At 47.6% G+C, this 14996-nt stretch overlaps 1 protein-coding gene across 3 annotated transcripts in view; it reads left to right on the forward strand.

Moving 5' to 3' along the window:
* The window catches only part of Mylk (myosin light chain kinase), a 246954-nt gene that overhangs the window by 48450 nt on the left and 183508 nt on the right, over window positions 1-14996 (forward strand). The window contains exon 1 of one of the 3 annotated variants that reach the window (XM_050159703.1): window positions 11569-11727. The exons of 1 other annotated variant lie outside the window; for it this stretch is intronic. The gene's annotated coding sequence lies outside the window, so the exon portion shown is untranslated. Of the gene's footprint in view, window positions 1-11568; window positions 11728-14996 lie in introns of those variants that run through there. One more of the 3 variants, XM_050159700.1, reaches the window with a different exon arrangement.

Here is a 14996-nt window from a genome sequence, read left to right on the forward strand (position 1 = left end):
GCCAGGAGGAGCTAAAAATACCCCGCAGCTCTGAGGAATTCTTGGGTTTTTGGACCCATCTCCTCCTTCTCTTTCAACATCCCTCAAGAAAGTGAGAGAGAGGAGGAGTGAGCCAAAAGCTCTAATTATCCAGTCTGCTGACATTGTTTTTATCTGCGCCACTGATATTAAGTCTGGACAGCATTCCATTTACATCGCGGTGCTAAGAACAGCTTCTGCCAAGTTGGGCCTTGGTCCTTTTGCTAGTTGTGGCCAGGGCTCAGTTTCCACCCTGCCCCGCCCTCCCACAGACTTCTGAAATTCCATAACGCCCAGTGGCACTGGGAATTATCTGTCTGGAATGTCCATCCTCGAGGAGAGTCCTGGAGCTGGCTGTGCTTGTCCCCCAGTCCTGTTTCCCCAGCTCAGCTTCACCGTTTGTGTCTGAGTTCTGGCTCGTGCTCATCACTGGAGCCAGCTGGACTTGGCAGAAACCTTTTACCATATTTCCGGTATTGGCAGCCCTGGAAAAGGAAGAGAAAGATTTTCTAGTTTTTTCTTCTTCTTTTTCTTTTTTTCCATCCTTTCTGACTACTTTCATTATATCCTTACCTTTTCCTGGGTCGTCAAATGCACCTTCAGCTTCAGTTTGAGTCTCTGATTATGGAACTTTCTTCCTGGTTTAATGTCATCAGTCACTTAAATAGTTCGGTTTATTTAGGACCCAGAAGATAAGTATGTGCCACTGCAGCTAGACCATGTTTAAGAAAGGGCTTTCATTGTTTTGGGCATAGCGCTAAAGGGTTTGCTCCTCACAGCCATCGAAAACAAACGATGTTACGATGTAGTTTAGACATATGAGTGTCCTCTAATGGTTCCTGTCCTGTTTCCAGCATGACGACGTTTAAAGGCTGTGGGGCCATGAAGAGGTGGGGTCCAGTGGTAGCATTCTAGGACTGGCCCCTTCTCACTCCCTCGCTTCTGGTCTCGTGAGACGGTCACTCCCTGTTGTGCGCAATCTTGCCATTGTGATGCCACCTGCCTGCCATGATGTCCTCACTAGAGCCAGCGTTGTGCTGTTTGGATGTTCAGCCTCAAAGTGTGGGCTGAGACCTCATTACTTTGTAACTACCCAGCATAAAGTATTTTGCTATAATTGCGGAAAATAGACTACAACATTTCCGTATCTTACAATTGAGGACAACGGCTAAGGAAAACTAAAGAATTTGCTGGAGTTCCCAAAGCAGAGCTAGGATTAGAAACCAGGTGCCAGGGGAAGTTGACTTCCCTGTCTGATTCCCTCACTGCCACACATAAGTGGGCATGTACCATAAATGCTCCCCATGACACACTGCTGTGGGAAGAGTGCTCCCCATGACATGCTGCTGTGGGAACAGTGCTCCCCATGACATGCTGCTGTGGGAAGAGTGCTCCCCATGACACGCTGCTGTGGGAACAGTGCTCCCCATGACATGCTGCTGTGGGAACAGTGCTCCCCATGACACAATGCTGTGGGAACAGTGCTGCCCATGACACTGCTGTGGGAACAGTGCTCCCCAGCCTCCCAGGAAACTTTGTGTCTCTAGGAAACTTTGTTACTGTCAGTGCGTCAGTGTGTATTGAAGGGAAAGTCCAGAGATGTACAAACCCCAGAAATGTCCATAACCTGCAGTTAGGAACCCAAACCACTTGTTGCCAGCACCGGAGCCTGGCTAAGCAGGGGCTGCCCTGTCCTTTTGTCCCCTGCTGTGTCTCTGGGGAATGGACACTGTGAAGTTTGAGCTTGGCAAATGCAGGTGATGACCAAGAAAGCTTGATGCAAAGCTACTGACATTGTCACAGGGAAACAAAGGGGACAAAAGGACAGCTTTTAAGTGTGTGTTTATGAACTCCTCTGTCTTCTTCTCTCTTCACTAGCTGGGAGGGGGGAGCTCCCTCCCAGGAGTTTCTTGGGGGTCCACGTCTTAGAAAAGGCTTTAGCGGTTTGTGGGTCTGACTGGAGTAACCTTAGAGAAGAGATGTACCTTGCGGTAGAGCAGGACTCACCGGAGTAGCCTCTGGGAGGCCTCCTGGAGCTGTGTTCCTGGCAGGATTCCACAGGAAGGCAAAGGCTTGCTGTTTTGCTAGATAGCAAGAGTACTTTTGAACCTGTGACCCCTTGAATTTGATTCCTTTCCTGTCTTGCTCAATACTGGACTCATTTCCCAAGGCTTACCTAACTTGGTTGGGTATCATGCATGCACATCCCCTCTCGCCGTGTGGAAATCCCCAGACCTGCTTCTTAATCTGGGCCCTGGCACTGGGTCACGGGGAAGTTCTGTCAAAATGTCAAGCACTTGAAATCAGTTTTCAAAATTTTTGAAACATGTCCTGAAAAGTAATCTAGAAGAAAAGTTTTATATGTAAAACTGTGACTTTTTTTTGTGAGATTACCAGCAGCCTTAATATTAAATAAAAGGAGCGTGATTGGGAGGTGTTATAGTTTCTCTGTTTGATACAATATTGGAAGTTAGATTTATAAAGAATGCTTTGCATCCAGGAATAAATTCATTGTTGAGTTTGTTGAGAAGGAGTTTATATCCTTGTGTATGTATTATTTTGTTCTTAAAAGTATATACATGGAAGATAATAATATATATTATGTACAGAGTACTGGGTAGGTTTTTTTTTTTTTTTGGTCAATTTGACAAAAGCTATGGCCATCTGGTCAAAAGGAACATCAATTGAAAAAAAATGCCTCCCTCACACTGGCTTGTAGGCAAGTCTGTAGACCATTTTCTTGATTAATGATTTATATGGAAGGGTCCAGACCACTATGGGCAGTGCCATCCCTGGGCAGGTTGTCCTGGATGGGTTGTATTAGATAGCACTCGGAGACAGTCATGGAGAGCAAGCCAGCAGTGTTCCTTTGCAGTCTCCGCTCTTATGGTCAGTGTTATATCCCAGCAATAGAAATCAAACTAACACGCACATACACACCTAGAGCCCCATCAGAGAACATGGTGATAGCTTCTAGCTGACATCTGTCTTCTTGATTCCTCATAGTAAAAGGAATTGTATCTCTCGTTCTCTTCTGCCAAGACCACTACCGCCATCATAAGCACTGCGCCCGTATGACCTCACCTAATCCCACCTAGTTTTTCAAAGTTCTACAAATACTGTTCACACGGGAATATTGGGATTCAGTATACAACACGTGAACTTTTGGGGGATCATGTATGTGCATGACCAAATGAATAGAAAAGCTGAGCACCGAAGTACTGGGGCCAACCCAGAGGAGGCCCACAGCGACCCAGCCTCAGTGAACACCAGCTGAGAATAATACCAAACCTAACTGTGCCCAGCAGGAGCTGGTGATTGAACCCTTCATCCAGGGTTTGACCATTTCAGTGGAGAAGGGACAGGATAAAACAGCTGTCAGAGGGTGGGGGGAGACTGTGGGAAGGAAGGAAAGCTGGGCAAGATAAAATGGGTGGTGGCGGTGTCCTGGCTTCTTCTGACACACTCATGTCACCATGGAGAGGAAGGAGTGTCTGCCAGGCTCTCTTTGATGTCTCACCCTGTTTGTGCTCAGCCAGGGCCTTGCAGGTACTCGGTAAATACAGAGAGTCTGTGTGGACAAAATAGGTTGCCTTTTAGGCCCTTGTTCTTCCTGCTACATTGAGAGCACAGACCTGATAGGCTTGGCTCTATTGGCCCAAGTCAGCAGTGCGGAGACAGCTCTAAGTGGGTAGGAGAGAGCCAAGCTCAGCTAGCTTCTCCAGGCCTCTAGATAACAAGAAGCGGCCCAAGAAGTTGGATCTGGAGGAAGAGTCCTTTGGAGACATGACAGGCATTAATGAAGTTCCAGGGTTTTTGTGCCGGAGGTGTGCATGCTGTTGCTTGTGTGTGTTCCTCCACGGTGTGCCAGGTGAATCTGGTCATTAGCAGACTGGCAAGCACTCTCTGAAGCTCAGTGCCTGGGACAGTCACCCTATGAACCTTCCAAGCTGCTGTGTGATGAGAGGACAAGGAGAGCGTGAGCGGCCGTCCCCAGAGCAATAGACCCTTCCAGAGCTGGAGCTTGCGTGCAGACTGCAGGACACACTCCTAGGATCCTATGCCGCTCATCCTTGAGGATGCGTTAGAGTGCCAACCTTGTGTAAGGACACTTCTCCATATTCTGTTCCTGAAACTGGGGAGTCTGGCCTCAAGACAGTCCCTTCTCTTTAGGCCTTGTTTTTTTCTATCAAGACTGAGAGTGTGAGGCAAGAGCCTTTGAACTCTGTGGTTGTATGTAGTCTAGTGGTGAAGTCAGGTCAAGACGATAGGACCACTTGAGCTTTGTCAACTCCATAGTGTCCCTCACAGCACCTCTAGCAATGTGACATTGCCACCAAGGGTCTGAAGCTTAGAATCAAGAGACCTGAGTTCAGACATGGCTGATGATTTAAGGTTTGGGCTATACTGAAATCTGAAGGAACTGCTTTGAAAATGGAAGTGAACTTGGGCTAAAAGCCCTCCATATAGAGCTAGCTCCCAGCAAAGAATCAATACATGGATTACTTTTATCACAGCAGTACATACTGTGGCTTCACTGGTCTGGACCTTGGGTTTCTTTTCTATGAAGCGGGAAGGTTGTGTTGGTTCAGGCTTCTCTAATATTGTCACCCTTAGGGCTGACTGTGGAAGAAGGCGTGACCTGTGGGGTAGGACTTGAGTTACAGCCTCAAATAGCAGGCGCAAAGCTTTGAGATAGAAACATCTTTGCTGAGTTGCCAGATTCATTCACAGGTGGTATTCTATCAAATAAGCTGTTTTTAATATAAAAGCAATCCCCCAAATCTCTGAATAAGATAAATGTTCTAGAATGAGGTGGCCTTAAGTAGTCCTTCTGTAGTCCTACAGCTAGAGATGAAATTGGGTGGCTGGGAAGGTCTCTCCTTCCTGTGCTACTCCTGATTCCTAGGGCATGTGAGTTTCCACCAAAGGTCTGAGGTTAGTGCTGAAGAATCCTTAAGGCGCCCCTGAGAAGCCAGATCCCTATGTCCCTGCCCCAGGCAGGCTGCATCTAGAACGAAGCAGAACCAATAGAAGGGGGAAGCAGAGAGCACACACAGCCGAAGGAGGAGCAGGGCTGTGTCTGAGCCTGACTCTCTCTGCCCTTGGGCTGGTAGGCCTGGCTGGCTTAGGTTGGCAGTCCACACCACCCTAGGTAAATTCCAGCAGACACTAAGCCATTGTTTCTCGTCCTCCCTGGAGGCTGTGGTAGAGACAGCAAAGGGCGATGGCATGTAGAAATGCCGGGCTTCACACAGCATCAAAGCAATCGTAGCACGATCCTGTGTTCTTCGGAAACACTGGAGACCAAGCCTAGACCCAGCAGCAGAATCAAGAAAGGGGCCAGAGCAGCACAGCACAGACTCTGCCTTCTAAATGTCCTGCTATTTCTCAGCATCACCACAAAACAAGAGATTGAAGCTCCTAATATGTCACGTCTGGGGAACACACTCAAACCGTGGCGTGACTTTAAGGGTCATATTTCCCTTCAACAAAATGAAGATATTTTACTATGTTATGAACTTTTTCTGTAAAAATGACATTTGTTCGCTGAGCTATTGTTATTTCCTCATGACACTAGGAGCAGTATACGAGGCAGCTTTGTAACAAGTGCATTTAAACATCTATCTCAGGTATTTCAGAGTGGCCAACACCGTCATTCATGGAATATGCGGTGCTAACAACAAGAACTGAGATTTGATTAGGAAGGAATTTCTTAAGTCATTAAAACAGTAGTTAGTAGTTAGTAAATGCTTTTTTGGTAGTATTATCAAAGAGCTCTGTTCTCACTGGGACCCTCCACACCTAGTCTCAATCCCCTCGATATTTCAACCCAATCAACTGTGGTTTTTGAAACTCCCTTTTACCTATTCTTGACCCGATGAGTTTCTGCTCTTACATGTACCCACCCCCAGATCAGTTCTACATAGATTTGCCAACTTGGATTACAATGCCTTGTTATCCAGGACTTCTAAATGCCACCCATCCTGACTCTGGTCTTTACCTCCTTTCACTCTTGACCCTCATTTCCTTGTCTGTAAAATCAGCAGTGGACTCAATGATGAAGGTTCCCTCATTGCCTGACATTCTGCAGCCCCGCTGTATTCAAGTGGACTAAGAGTTCACCCAAATTTAGACAATGAGAGCAATGCTTGCTGTTTAATTAGTTATATATAACTAGTAAATATCGGTCAAATTAGGGACATGATAATCTTCCTGTTTTTGGGTGGAGAGAGGTGGGGATCTCTGTCTACTTACTACCTCTGGTGTGCCTCTGCCCATAGTCTCTAGTGAATTGCTCCTCGAAATCCTGGATTTGCTGAAGGCTTTTTTTTTTTTTTTGTCTGCACTTCTGCCTCTGGTGGTCAGTTATTGAAACAAGAATGAAGAAAGGAATACTTTAAAGAAAAGGAACATATCTTGTTTATTTTGCAAGTGAATGATATACCCCAAGGCCTCCTTCATTTGAGGCTACTCTGGTCACTGCCCTGGTGGAGGGGGGAGCGGTGAAATGAACAGAGTCAACAGTAAGTACTTAGTCTAAGGCCTGACACACAGAAACTTCTCAGTAAAGAGCAATGGCTGCGAGTTTTCTTTCTCTCCTTCCTCTACCCCCCTTTCTTCTCTAGGGAGGTCTCATGGGGTCACACTCACCTGGACGTTGGCGATGGGCTGAGAACCTGGGATAATTGCAAGCGTGACTGTCCTTGCCCTGGCCCGGTCCTCAGTCTCCATGGCCTGTGCTTGTGTCTCAAGTTTCAGGAGTGCCTGAGTTATTTGGCATCCTGGCTTGTGAACCCTGTAAGGTGGCCCAAGCCGCAGTCTGGTGGCCAGGCTCTGCCTATTCTTCTGACTTCTGCTATAACTTGCCTTGCTCTGGGTTGGCTCCTCACACTGGGCCTGCATCCTGCCCATGTATCTGTGGAGAACTGGCCCATCCTAGAAACACAGATGTGGTCGGGTAGGAAGTGGCACAGCTGTCTAGCTGGAGCTGTGATGACCAGGAGGTGACAGGCTTCTGCTCTCACCCTTAGGTTCTGGCTCTCATTTGCCCCCTGTGGGGCAATTCCTCCAGAACCAGGCCACATTTATCCTCCTTGCTTCTCTTTATAATACTTGTGGCAGATCCTGTCAATAACAAAAGTCCTTTGGGTCAATAACAATAGCCCCTCAGGGGTGAGTGGTAGCCTATTCTACAAACGCATAAATTAAGGCTTTGGAGACTTTTTCACTTGCCTTGGGTGCTTAGTCCTGCATCAGAGGAAGTGTCTGTTCTCCCTTAGCTGTCCACTAAGAACCATTTTTGTTCAAAGTTTTGGATTTGACCTGACTGGGGCAGTGAGGGAACAAAGAAAGGATAACACACAGACACACATACAGAGAACAGCTGGCTGGGGTCAGGTGGGATGTGCACACTCTGGCGGAGTGGCATCAAATCAGAAGTATTTATTATGAACAACACGGGTAGAAGTTGGCTAGTCTCGGTAGGAGGGCTCTGTAGACAGCAGCCTGGGGCAGTCAACCTCCTGGAAAAGAAAGTGGCTGCTGCTAGTTTCTGCACACATCGCCAGGTCATTTGTAGACACACATCAACACTGGGACAGAACCAGGGGAAAACTTTACCAGTTCTGAGCCCGACCTGTATGGGAAAGGTTTTACCATTCACGTGGGTCTGAGGCACTGGGTCCTTGACATGGCTGTGCCCATGTTAACAAAATACTTTCACTCAGCACTTCACCCCTTCTTTACACATTCACACCATCCCTCAGTTCACCACATGCATTGATGGTCTCCTGGCACCCCAGTTCTGAAGCTCATCTGATAGCCCTACCTGAAGGTGCGCATTGCTCAACCCACAGGGTTCAGTGAGAATGTGGGATGTAGACAGAAGAGAGGAGACACATGGGATTTCAGACGGATGGTATGGTCGGAGCTCAACCTACTCAACACCCCACATTTCTTTCTGTAAGGTGATGTGTGTTGACAAAATGTGTGAACATGAGCATTGTTGCTAGAATGTGTATTGGAAAGATGTAATTACAATTAGGGTTTCTGGTTCAGGTTTTAGCTTCATTAGCTACGATTTCAATTACAGAAAGCTTTTCTGAACTTTTTCTTACTAAACCCCAAGTTAGTGGGGATCCCAGCCGGAGAGCAACTCCAGGAGTCCAGGCCATGCCATTCTCACTGTGAGAGTGGGTAGGTGGGTTTGTGTATTTGTTAGATCAGTGTGTGTGTGACTGTGTGAGTATGTGTGTGTGAGAGAGGGTGTGTATTGCACCCCTTTTAAGACAGCCCCCAAGGAGCTCTCTACCAGAGATGTGCATTCATGGTTTGTCCTGTCAATGTGGCCTCTGCCCTGCTGGTATGGCTGATATGGTTTGGCTGGGATGCAGCTGGGGTCTTTATGTGGGTTCCAGGAAGAAGGCCTACGAGGCAGTGGGAGGGAGCTGTCTGGTGAACTGGGGGAAGACTCAGTGGTGGGAATAGGTGTGGGATAACCTTGCACGTTTTCATGCGGGACACGCGGATCTGTGTCTGAGCTGCTTAGGACACCAGCAGGGGTGGTCCTGCCCACAGTGAGCTGGGCCCTAACAACATTAGCCACCAATAAAGCAAATGTACTACAGACTTGCCTATAGGCACGTTAGATGGGCGTGTTTTCTCAGTTGAAGTTCCTCCTGCCGGATGACTCTGGCTTGTGTCAAGTTGACTTAAAACTAGTCAGCACGAGAGTGACTTGTAAACTTTTAACATAAAAATTTCTTTTCACTTATGGAATACACATGTATTTGTTTAGAAGGTATTTTGTGTCAGGATACTAGACATTGGCAATACACTACCGAATAAAGAAAGCATGCGTGCCCTTTATCCTGGCGTGGCTTACTTTCCACCAGGGACTCAGATGGTGCTCATTAAATGGTCACTCCTCTACATGTCTGCCAGCCGTGATGTATGGGACGAAGACAATGTCAAGGATTTGATAAGTGTGTCTATCACAGGACCCAGACGTCTCTTTGTGGGGCCAGAAGTCTATGCAATGTGTCTGGTTAGGTTTTTTGTTCCTGGGCATTTGTTTTTTAACCCAAGTATAGGAATTTAAAGACTGCTTTTCATGTAAATTTCCTCCCACATCCTGATCCATGGTGCTAATATTTTAGGGTTATAGTTAACATTCAAGCCAAGAATCGTTCCATGTATTTGAGGGAACCCTCAGGCTTCCGATATGTCTTCTATGCTTTTAGCTAAGACCTTGTCCCTGGTTTTGTCTAGTGTAAAACAATTTGCCGGTCACATGGTTTGAGAGTCCTGTTTGAGAAGGTTTGGGATGGACTTCCTCTGTTTTCTGTGAGCAGCTTCTATTGCTATAAAACTCTCCCTCTGTAGCAAAAAAGGTTTTGGGGGTGTCTCTATGCACAAGGTCTTCCAGAGTCTTGGTCAAGGACCTACGTGATTGAAGCTGTTTCCGTAGTGCCAATCTCGGGCTTCTTATTTTTCTGGTCAGACTGTTTAATCTCGTGGTCTTGAAGAAGAGAGAGAGTGGAGTTAGAGGTTGAATTACATTTTCCTTCTCTTGTTCCTTTAAGCTGCACACCACTGCCCAGAGACAACCGCTTTTCCCTTTACTCTCGGGTGTTTGAAGAGGGCCAGAAGTGAGAACAGATGGGGACAGAGAGATCTTGGGAGATTAGCTGGCATAAGGTTCTAAAGTATGATCTGGAGACTTAGTGTAACCAGGGAAGGCCCCGAGCCTCTTTAGGAGCCCAGGTTATTTTTGCGTAGGACGATAATTGTTTTTCTTCTTCTAGTATCTCTCCATATGGTGACCATTGCCTAGCAGCTATAGATCCTGAGATGTCACGGTAGACAAGATGCAGAAACAGATGAAAAGATCTAATTGTTCATCATCAGGCCAGATGTTTAAAGACATGTGCAAGCTGACAAGATGGGTAAAGCAAGTCTGACAAAGTCTGACAATCTCGGCTCCATTCATGGAAGCAATGTCAGGGCAAATGGAGAGAACTAACTCCACATTGCACTCATTGCACGCACCCCCCCATCCATATATAAATAAACATTCAAAAGAACTAATGTTTGTAAGATTGGGATGTAACTCAGTGATATAGCAGTTGTCTAACTTGTGTGAGGCCCTGGTTTCCATGACAAGGACCATGCATACAGCATATATAGAGCAGAACTGAACTTATTCCTAAAGTTTTTTTCCAGAAAATATGTTATCCTTTAAAAAATATTTATATTGCTGGCCACAGAGGTGTGTGCCTGCTACTTAGTCCCTGCTACTAGGAAAGAAGGGAAGAGAGGGAAGCTCTCTCTCTCTCTCCTCCCCCAACCTCGCCCCAGTCTTGCTCTTGCTCTTGCTCTAGTTTGCTTTTATTCGTGTGTGTTTGTGTGAATCTATGCCATGTATGTTCTGGTACCTTAAGATGTGGAAGAGGGCATGAGATCCTCTGGAACTGGAGTTCCAGGCTCTTGTGAGCTGCCAGATGTAGGTGCTGTGAATTGAACTCAGGTCTTCCAGAAGAGCAGGGAATACTCTTAAGTGGTGAGCTACTTCTCTAAGCCCAGAAAGATTTCTTGAACTCAGGAATCTGAGGTCAACTTGGGCAACACAGTGAAGCCCCACACAAACACACACACATACACTTAAGAAAAAGCATATGAACATGTAGCCTTCTTGTTGATATTTTTATGTAAATTACTCTTTAATTTAATACCAAATACACCAAACCTCGATAGCACAAACAAATGCCTTTGGGACCTTAATAACTTTAAAGGACACAAAGGAGCTATGAGACCACAGAGGCTTCAGCCACTGAGCTGGAAGATCATGGATGTCCTAGGTGTTTGGGCATAGCAGCCCCCTATGAATCCACCCTCACCCAACAGGGCTTAAGCTCAGGATGCTCCATCTGTTCCTTGGGAACTAGGGGAATACCTGGGTGTCCACAGAAGGAACGGAGCTTTATGTGCTCCCAGCCTAGCTCCTGTTTCATCCACTGGGATGAAGCACCAGCGCTGTGTTGTGTTGAGGACCTGCGAACTCTGCTGAGCCCTCAGCTCCACATGCTGCTGTGTTCCTGCCTCCAGTTCCAGCATAGGAGTTCTCAGCCTTCTGAGCGTCCCTTCTGGGCTAGGCATCCTAAGTGGGGCTCCATTGACTTAAGGATGACAGGGCTGGGTCTCAGGAGGCACATGTCTCATGAGCCGGTGGTAATCCCAGACCAAATGCACCAAGGGGCTAGAGTGGCAGTCTGGCCAGATGTGGAGTTGGGGAAGTGCCCAGCCCATCTGGGGCTCAAATTCTCTGCTTGACGGGGTCTTTTCAGTTGCCTTACACTCAGATTGGAGTCTGCATCTTCCAACAAGTGAAAACCGTGAGCTTCCTCCCCTGGCTCCCCAGGACTTCACTGAGTGTCTTTGCAGTGGCAGCCAGAGGTTTCAAAGGTCACCCCAGCTGGGCGGATTAGAACAACAGATCTCCCAGCAAAGTTGGCTGCCCTGCAGCAGGCAAATTGCAACATCTGCGAGGAGGGTTAGAACAAAGCTCCTTACTTTCTCCGCCTGGCTCGCTCGGCTCTCCCGTTTCTCTCCGTTATTGCTGGACGTTGGACCAGAATCTCATCTGCAGTGAAGCTGGCCTCTGATCTGCCTTCTGTGAATGCTCCCTGGGGAGGAGGCTGCTGTCAGGTGTGTCTGGGGGTAGCCGTGTGTGGCCCTGCTCCACTTTGCTTGGGTGGGTCATGGTGAGGCAACCTGGCAGAGCTGAGGAGCAGCTCAGTGCTGGATTAGGAGAGATTAGGGTATTTGTCAGGATTTGAGAGCATTGCAGAGAGGATTAAGGAGGGCAGAGGGAGCCATCAGTGCCTGCGGTGTTTGTATGCCAGTGGTTTTGCCACCTCTGATATGAGCTGTTGGGGGTTCTACAAGCTGGATGCCACACCTACTAGGAAGCACCTCCCCGCAGGGAAGGTTAGGTATTTCCAATGTATCCTGTGACTTCAAGGTTCCAAAGTGATCTCCTGTGTGTGTGTGTGCTCCGAATAGGGGAAGGGCAGCTGGCCTTTCCAAATTCCCTCTGCTGGCTAACTTGACTTGTCTGTCTTTGTGTCTCCGAGCACTGCTCTGTCTTGGCTATAATGACAAGTTCCTTACCAGGTTCAAGAGACAATTTACAGTGCTTTTGATCAAATTAAAGTCCATTCTACTCAGAGCTTCTTTGGGTGATTAATTAGTTGTGTTACGTGTAGAAACCTTACACCGAGCTTGGCTCTGCCCCAGATGTCAGTGGGCAACTGCTTTTTTGACCCCTTCCTTGAGCTTTGATGCTTCTCCTTTATCTATTGGTCTGAATTTGACTGAGTACTGAATGGATCCCCTGGCTGGGGGAGTTTGATTGCAACAGCTGAATATTGCCCTGCCCATAGAGATTGCAGCAAACGCCATCCAGTCTCTCTGGTATTCTCTGCTGGAATGTGGTCACCAGGCTCGGTGGAGGGAGAGAGGAACAAGAGGATTTAGCTCAATTTATTATTAATTTCCCTCAAATATGCAGTAGCCATCAGTTGACAGCATGGCTGGAGTTTGACTGCAGCGACGGAGCCCTGGGCTGAGGGTGGGTGCAGCTGTTTGGCATGGCTACACAGCTTGGGACTTGGATCTGTGACAGGGGAGTCATCCTCCTCCCTGGAGCAACCTCTCAGGGGACTAGGTGGTTCCTGGCAGTTTTGACTTGTCTGTGTCTTCTCAACTAGAAGCCAGACCCCTTCTTGTCTTTTGTTCTTTAGGCCAAGTGTGTCACTTTTTAAATAGAATTCAAAATTAGAAATTCTAATATACGTGTGAACATACATATATGTAAATGCAGGTTCCCGGGTGCCCTAGTGTGAGTGTGGAGACAAGAGGACAACCCCGGATGGGGGCCCTCATTTTCCATCTTGCTTGAGTCAAGGTCACGATTGTTGCTCTGCTTCGTATGCCAGGCTAGGTGGCCCCGAGCTTCCTGGGATTCTCCCATATCTGCCTCATGCCTGATGTTTATGCATCTGGAGATTCAATCATCTTGCACTTGCAGAGCGAGTGCCTTTGTCCTCTCCGTTGTCTCCCTAAGCCAGGTGAGACTATCTAGGACCCTCCAGAGATCTCGATGGACTCCAGGAGGTTTGGAGTCACGAAGATTTGGCGAGCCCCTCTGCGGAGTCTTTGGTCTTCTGGAGCAGAAAAGGGAAGGCTGGTCAGCTTCTTGTCATGCTGACAAATACCTCAGAGACACGGATTCAGAAGCAGAAGGGATTTATTTTGGCTAACGGTTTTATGGTTGGCCAGCTTCCTGGTTCTGAGACCATGGCAAGGCTGAACATCTTGGGGAAGGAGGTGCTGAACCAAGCAGCTGTCTCACAGTAGCCAGGAAGCAGAGGGCAGGGAGAGGAAGATGCCCGTCAAAGGCAGACCCCTTTCCCGTGATCTACTTCCGCCACCCAGGCCCCACCCCATAATAGCCTGTTGGTGTGGACTCATAAGTGCATGAGTCCACTGACAACCAGCCACTGCCCAGTGATCAGATCCAGCATCTACTGATTAGTTTCAGCATCTTTGAACCTATTTGTTCAAACCTTGAATAAGTAGACTGTGGGGAGATACTCCAACCCACAATGGGGAGTCGCCTCTCCTGCTCTTCTTCCCATGGCAACTCTCAGGCCCCTGCCTGCTGTACCTCCAGTCACTGAGGACAGCAGGACAAGCTTTGTCTGAACCTCCAGAAATCCAGTAGAGTATGACGGCCCTCTGGCCTGCTTTGCTTTCTACTGCTAAGCTTGGGAACATTGGGTGAGTGTAGCTGGTTTATTAGGCTTCCTTGTCCTCCTTTATGGAAGGGGACCCCGAAAACTGTTTGTAGGATTGATAGGGTCAGGTGAGAGGGACCACAAGGTGCAGTCAACATCAGCCTCACCTCACAAGCTGCTGCCTCTGGAAGCTGCCCTTGGGCTCAAGCCTCCTCCCAGCAGAGTTGCCTGAGGCTGGTTTAGGCCTGCTAGGCTCCTTGCTGTCTTTGACAATGAGGTGAGTCACAGGCTTCCTTCTGGGAGAGGGTTGCTGTGACGGAGTCTGCTCAGTGGGTGTCTTCTGCACGTACTTCTGGTTTGTGTATACTACCTTCTCATATCCTCTCCACTCTGCAGGGATCTTAGTGTTCCCGCTTGACAGGAAGAGATAAAGAGGTAAAGAGGAAGAGAGTGGAGGTCCCTTGACCAAACCATGGCTGGGAAGCAGCTGTGTCCCCCAATGGTGAAGTTAAGCGAGTCTGAGCTTCCTGTTACCTGGATCACCTCCACCCTAGTTCTAGGGTCGGCTGCACAGAGTGTCTGCCACTCACCTCGGTGGCAGTGGATGAAGCAGTGCTCTTTCCAGACCGTGGTCCTAGGGTCACCCGCAGGGTGTAAGAACCGTGGTCTCCTCCCTACTCCCACACTCCCAGGCATCACACACATCCAGCCCTCCTCCCACATGGAGCCCTTCATTGTTTTAGATAGTGGCTAGTTTCCTGCTAGCAGATGCTCAGTTTGTATCATTTCAGTGAATAAGCATCTCTTTATTCTTGCCATTAAAATGCCATCATATTAGGCCCTTGGAGGGATGGCTCAACAATTAAGATCATTTTGCCCAACTTCCAGAGAACCAAGTTCGGTTCCCAGCACCCATGTCAGCTGGTTCACAGTGGCCTCTAAGTTCAGTTCTAGGAGATCCTCTGTCCTCTTCTGACACTTGCATGCATGTAACATACAGTTGCATACACACACATAAATATGATTTTTTAAAAATTTAAAAATTATACCAGGTAGGATATACCAGAGCTCTCATAATTATTACAATACTATAATAATTATGTACAATAGCCAAGGCAGGAAATCAATTCAAGTAGCCAACAATGGACAAATGGATAAAGACAATATAGCATATAT

This window comes from Alexandromys fortis, unplaced genomic scaffold (assembly GCF_014885135.2).
Source record: "Alexandromys fortis isolate MF-2015 unplaced genomic scaffold, M_Fortis_MF-2015_v1.1 scaffold_119, whole genome shotgun sequence".
Taxonomy (NCBI): Eukaryota; Metazoa; Chordata; class Mammalia; order Rodentia; family Cricetidae; genus Alexandromys; species Alexandromys fortis.